The sequence below is a fragment of the Echinops telfairi genome, unplaced genomic scaffold (genome assembly GCF_000313985.2).
Source record: "Echinops telfairi isolate 266 unplaced genomic scaffold, ASM31398v2 ScPeMD7_1;HRSCAF=3_0, whole genome shotgun sequence".
NCBI classification, from domain to species: domain Eukaryota; kingdom Metazoa; phylum Chordata; class Mammalia; order Afrosoricida; family Tenrecidae; genus Echinops; species Echinops telfairi.
This window is the reverse complement of record NW_022103896.1, coordinates 71,258,145-71,264,494: the sequence shown is the minus strand read 5'-3', so window position 1 is coordinate 71,264,494 and position 6,350 is coordinate 71,258,145.

Genomic DNA, 6,350 nt, shown 5'->3' with positions numbered 1-6,350 from the left:
TCATGTGAGAATAAAACAAACGTGAAATGATTTTAAAATTTTTGTTCATTTTGGCTATAGATTTAATTCGGTAGCTTAAAGATCAGTAAATATGTAGCTCAAGCTTATATATTCCATTCTATAAAAATTAATTTATTTGAGAAAAGCCTTTACCAGCAATCTCCAAACATACGTGAGCATTTTTCAGTGAAGGGCGTTCAAGTTTTACCTGCTATTTCTTCTCAACATTTAAGTAGGCTCATGTTGTTGTTCGTTGTCATTACGTCAGTTCCAAGTTACGGCACCTGTACGTCAGTCAAAATAGCAGTGTGTTCTGTCTGACTTTTAAGGTGATACCTATCAGAAGCCTGTCTTCCAGAGCATTTCTGAGTGGGTTCAAGCTGCCAGTGTTTCCGCTGGAAGTCAACTATCTCATTTTTTGCGCCACTCTGGTTGGGGCTGTCTAAAAACACATTTAGCAACATTCAAAGGCTTCATCAAAAGAGTAACAGGAGACCCCGCAGATTGGGAAAAAAATATTTGGCAATGATGATAAAGGGCTCATTTCAAAAATCTAAAAAAACCTGACAACACCTTAACAAGAAAAATCCCCACAAGTAATGCAAAAGAAGAAGAAGTAGAAGACAAAACGTGCAGCCAGGGGATCTGGTTGACCAGTTAAATTAAGTCAGAGAGGCCAGCTCAGAAGACAATGGCAAATGTTTTGGGGGATTCTGAATTGGTAATCTTGATAGAGTTTCTTATAGGAAACCGGACAACCATAGGGACATATGAAGAAATTACAAGAAAATTGAAAACTAAGTAAAAGGCTAGGGAAATTACACCAAGGGATTTTTTTCCCTAACACCACAGTGCAGCTGCTCATTCTTGAAGGCCAGCAGGGGCTCTCCTATGCGACTTTGACTGAGAAACCTTGTTGCATCCTCACCACAGTCCTGGTCTTGTCCCTTCAGACATCATTTTGTTCCCTAAACGCAAAGAACATGCAGGATATTTTAGAAAGCAATAGCCTCGCATTTTGATATTTCTGTTTATTAAAGGTTTCTATGATTTCATTGCAATATTTTTGACTTATCCTTATACCTTATCTGGTGAAAACAACATTGTAGCAGGTAACTATTTCTGAAATTCTTGACTCAGAAATTCATTTTATTTAATACCTGGGTATTAAAATTATTTAGCTGTTGAATATTTAAAAATATGCTATAAAAGGCCTCCAAGGAGGAAGACCTCCTCTTCGCCCTTAAGAAGATTTCCTTGATGTGCAAATATGAACAAACAGGTGCAAAAAGTAGAAGATAGATCCTCGATTCATGTCTGGTGACGGTTCGACCATTGGATGGGACTTTTGTTTTCAAACCAAAGTCGTTGCCTGTTTGCTTTTGAACTTTTTATTGTAAATTAGATGAAGGTTTACAGAGCAGATCATCAATTTTACATTCTACAACTCATTCTTTGTTTCAATGTATCCGGGGCCATCCCCTCACTGTACTGTCCCCGGTTCTCAGCTTTTCCAGAGCTGGCTCTTTCGAATCCCACTTCTCTCCTAACATGCTGACCTTTAGTCCTTGGGTAAATACTGCACCTCTGATATTAACTGGTTGATTGTTTTACTACAGCGATGGGTTCATTTCTCAACCTGAAAGGTAACGAGGCCCACAGGCTTAGGGGTTCCACCCGCCTCTCCCCAATTGTACACCTGGTCTCTTTCATTATTTCGAGTTTTCTTTCACTTTTCTCACTCTCTCGATCCAGGGTCTTCTCACGTGTCCTTTTTCAGAGTCCTTGGAGGTGGTCGTAAGGGAACCATTTAGATCAGCAATGCTCAACCTGTGGCTGCGACCCCTTTGGGCTTTAAAGGACCCTTTCACAGGGGTCATCCGATTCATAGCAGTAGCAAAATGACAGTGATGAAGTAGCAACGAAAATAATGTTTTGCTTGGGGGGTCACCACAGCATCAGGAACTGTATTTAAGGGTCGCGGCATTCGGAAGGTTGAGAACCACTGATCTAGATCTTCTGATCTCAGGGTTATAAAGAGATATTTTCAGATGATTGAATTTTGCTCTCAAAGAATATTTATCTTTTTATTTCCTTACTATATGCCAAAACGTGTCAGACACATAGTATGTGTTCAGTAAGTGTTAGCTGAACTAAGAACTAAGTATGTATCATTTAAATGGTCTCTATTTACTAAAATAACCTTTAATGATGGTATGGAGTTTATCTGTTATCCCACTGTGATTGCAGATTCTCACTTATTATTAGGTCCTATTTACCTTTGTTATAGTTATAATCAATGACACAGTGGTCTGACTCTTCCATGGAATTTGTTCTCCATCATTTCCTAGCTGTTTATTGAAATTTAATACGAGCTCATCTTTTATTATGAGCATATATACCAGTCACTTAATTATCTCCCTGGGAGACTAATTTCCTTTCTCTGGAGGCTGTCATAAAGTAGGACAAACTAAGTCAAGATACTCATACCCAGCTTTGCTTAATTCTTGTGGGCCCCAGGTTTATAAATGGCCGATAATAGGCTCACCCCCGGGAGCATCTACATTTGCTCATTTTCCAGAGTTCATTAGCTGTATTGAAGTAAAAGAGAATGTTCTTCACGATCATTTGTCAAATAGTTTCTGCCTTTAATTTCCTAAAACCTCCCTTGCCACGAAGTAGGTTTCTCTCTGGCTGGCGAACCACGAAGCCAGTGGTTCAAATCCATCAGCTCGGCCTCAAGAGAATGAAGAGACATCTGCTCCGCTGAAGAGTCCCCTGTTGAAAACCCCATGAGGCAGTGCCAGGCTGGCCTACGGGGTCCCTAGGGGTTGGAATGAACCCATTGGCAGTGGCGTTTTATTGTTGCTTTTAATTTATGAACCAAGAATTTCTTGGGTTTTCATTCATAAACTCAGCCTTGTTTTTCCTGTTTCTCTTGTTTTCGCTATAGACGTCTGCATTCTAACTTTCTGCCTCTACTTTTGAATGGCTGGAGGGAATGTGCTGTGCAGCCCTATGCACTGAGCTGTTAACTAGAAGGTCGTCAGTTTGAATACATCAGCTATTCTGCAGGGGGAAAGATGTGACTTTGCACTCCTGGAAACAGTTACAGCCTCACAACCCCTCACAGGCAGTTTTACCCAATCCTATAGGGTCACGATGAGACGGGATTAACTCAATGATAGTGACTTTGGTTTTTGGTTTCTACAGGGATGTTATGACTCTGTTACTGAATGCTCAGAAGTAACCAGCCAGGCTGCAAGAGCTTAGGGACTTCATAGCATAAGCATTGAATGCCTACTGGGTAACTAAAACCATTGTGCTTTAATACTAACCTAAAGTTTGGCAGTGTTAATTCGCCCAGTGGCACAGTGGAAGAAAAGCTTGGCCATCTATTTCTGCAAATATTACAGATTAGAAAGCCTTCTGGAATAATTATTCTCTGGAACCCACAAATCAGAATAGATTCTATAGCATATTTAGCCAGATATCTACATTATTCTATATAACTATTACTATGAGGAGTCCTGGTGGTGTATTGGGTTACATATTAGACTGCAAGCTACAAGGTTAGCAGTTCAAAACCACTAGCTGCTCTGTGGAGAAATATGAGGCTTTCTAGTCACGGAATTTATAGTCTTGCAAACTCACAGGGATAGTACTATTCTGTCCTATAGGATAGTGATGAGTCAGAATTGACTCAATTGCAGTTAGAGGTATTGCTACCACTGATCCCAAGCTATCTCATTTTTCCTACACGAGACTTATGTTTACTTTTCTCAGATTGAAGTGGGGGTGGGAAACGAATGAACTATTCCCTCCAGTAAATGCCATATTTCCACATCTGAGCTGCTTTACAAGTTAACTGGCATAGTCTCTTTGGAAGTAGACACATATTTGTACTAGGCTTTAGTAAGAGACACTAGCCAGGTAATAAACCCAAGTATCTGAGGACTAGCTGTCTAGGTATAATGTGAAGATGGATAAAATTCTAAGCACAGAACTTAAAAAATCAGGCATTATGAAAATTTCTGAGTTAGCATACATAATAAAAACATTGATTTTCCTAATAAATTACAGGAAATTATCTGATATCCTAATATTAAATATCTCTACGACATCTAGTTTGGCAATACATTTAGGATGATAACAATTCATTTTTCCCTTAAAGTTTATGAGGAGCCACTGCTCTATTAAGACTTACTCTTTAGGAAGTGGAAGAAAGAAGGAGGATCTAGAAGAGTGCTTAAATGCATTCAATTCCTATCTTATATACCATATAAAAGCTATTTAATCCCTACAACATGAATGCGTGAGCATCATTACTGAAGGTTTACAAACTCAGATTTTGAGCTATCCTTTCTCAAGGATACACAGCTGAAAAGGTAAGGGATGCAATTTACTTTCTATTACCATTTACCCTCCACTTAAATATCACTCTGTCTCTAGAAGCAAAAATAAAAAAGTGGGGAAGTCCTTATACAGATAGATTACATACAGATTACAGATAAATAACATTATTAGAGGAATTATTTCACTGACCACTGAGTTTGATCATAAATAAAGCACCATAAAACAGGGAAAGAAGGAAAAGTAGCATATATATGTATACATATATATTTAAAAACTGAAGTAGTCATATAGTTAAGTTGGAAATCTGCTTTTAATAGAAACTTCAACTTGATTTAGTTATATTTATCCTGTACTCTCAATTATTATCTACAAGTAAAGTCATCCAGAAAATTAAAGGAGGCATATATGATAAACAGAAAATTAAAATTTTGACAGAAGAAAATAAATAGCATTTCGTAATTACATTAAGGATGCTTTGAATCCGTAGTCAGCTATTCAAAGTTGAACAACTGTTCAAAACTTGTTGCCAACTTTCTTCAAATTGCTTATTTTGAAATGTTGACAAAATTCTCCAAACTACATTAATTTTAGTGCAATTAAACATTTTTCAGACGAAGAACATAGTTTTTCTTTATATTCTTAAACATAAATCGTATGGAGTTTTCTTTTTATAGTAATACACAGAATTTCACCATGTGTTAACATTTAAACTAATTTTTCTATGTGCTTTTTATAAAGTGCTTTATTATTTATATATTTCTCCCTCATAAGTAATTCTAAAAGTTGACATACTAGGAAAGAATTAGGATTTCCATTTTATACAGTAAATGTTCAATGAATAGTTATTTAAGAAATGCCTTTATTGAATAAATATCTATTGAATTAATTAAATGAATGAGTGTATGAATTGTACAATTCAGTTCAAATTGGAAAATTGACTTTCGAAGATCTCTTGGGAAGTGGTCCAGACTGAGACTATATCTTCCAATTATACTGGGAGGTTCCAGGGGCAGAAAATTGTTTAATGTGGCTTTTCTATCCAAAATCTTTAACTCTCACCAAATGATCTTTCCCTGTATAGGTGTGTTAAGAAGGTGGGGGGAGAGATGGATAAGATTCACCTATGAATAAATGTGACTAGGATTGCCTGGAATGCCAGCCTTTGAGGTATAAAATGAGCCCACTGAGAAGCAGGAGGAGGATGCTCCTTACCAGCGAGACCCAGGAAAGGTACCTATTTTCTGGACCCGAGGTCCCTGCACTAAACCTCCTGGACAGCTATTGGACCATCAGAAGAGCAGCAGCAGAACCAGGAGCCAGAGAAGAAACAGAGTGGTGGACTTCCAGCCCACAGACAATGTAAAGCTGAGTTCTTTGGGATATGAGGCTGGCTTTTTGCAGTGGGGTGCCTCTGGGCATTTATTTTGGGGAGCTGGGCTTGCTGACCCATGAAAGTGGAGCTGAGTGCCTTGGTTGCGGTTCACTGGAGTGAGAAGCTGCTGGGCCCGGAGCTTGAACTTGCTGACCCAAGAAGCAGGAGCGGAATGCCTTGAAGTTGAGCTTGCACAGGAGTGGCATGCCCTTTGGCCATTTGTTTTCAGCTCGGAAAGGACTTTGTTAGCATGTCCCAATGAACAACTGTAGCCTGAGCCTTTTCCCACTTGCATTGTGGCCTATTCACTACCCTAATAAACCTTTAATCTCGAGCATCCTCGGTGAGTCCTGTGTGGCCTTTGCAATGACTGCTAGACCTAGATGTAAAAGTAGAAAGCACTCGTTCAGACAGCACAGAGTATGTAGCATTGAAAGCGCAGGCAATGATATGTCATAAATGACTTACTGACATACACTACAAAATATGAGACAGTGACATCTCATGATATGTTCAATATGTTTTTTGCATTGACAACGGTGCACAATTGCAGCATTACATCAATCCCTACATGTGCATCTGTAATGTATTGTTTCCAATGAATTGTTTCATGATCTTTCAC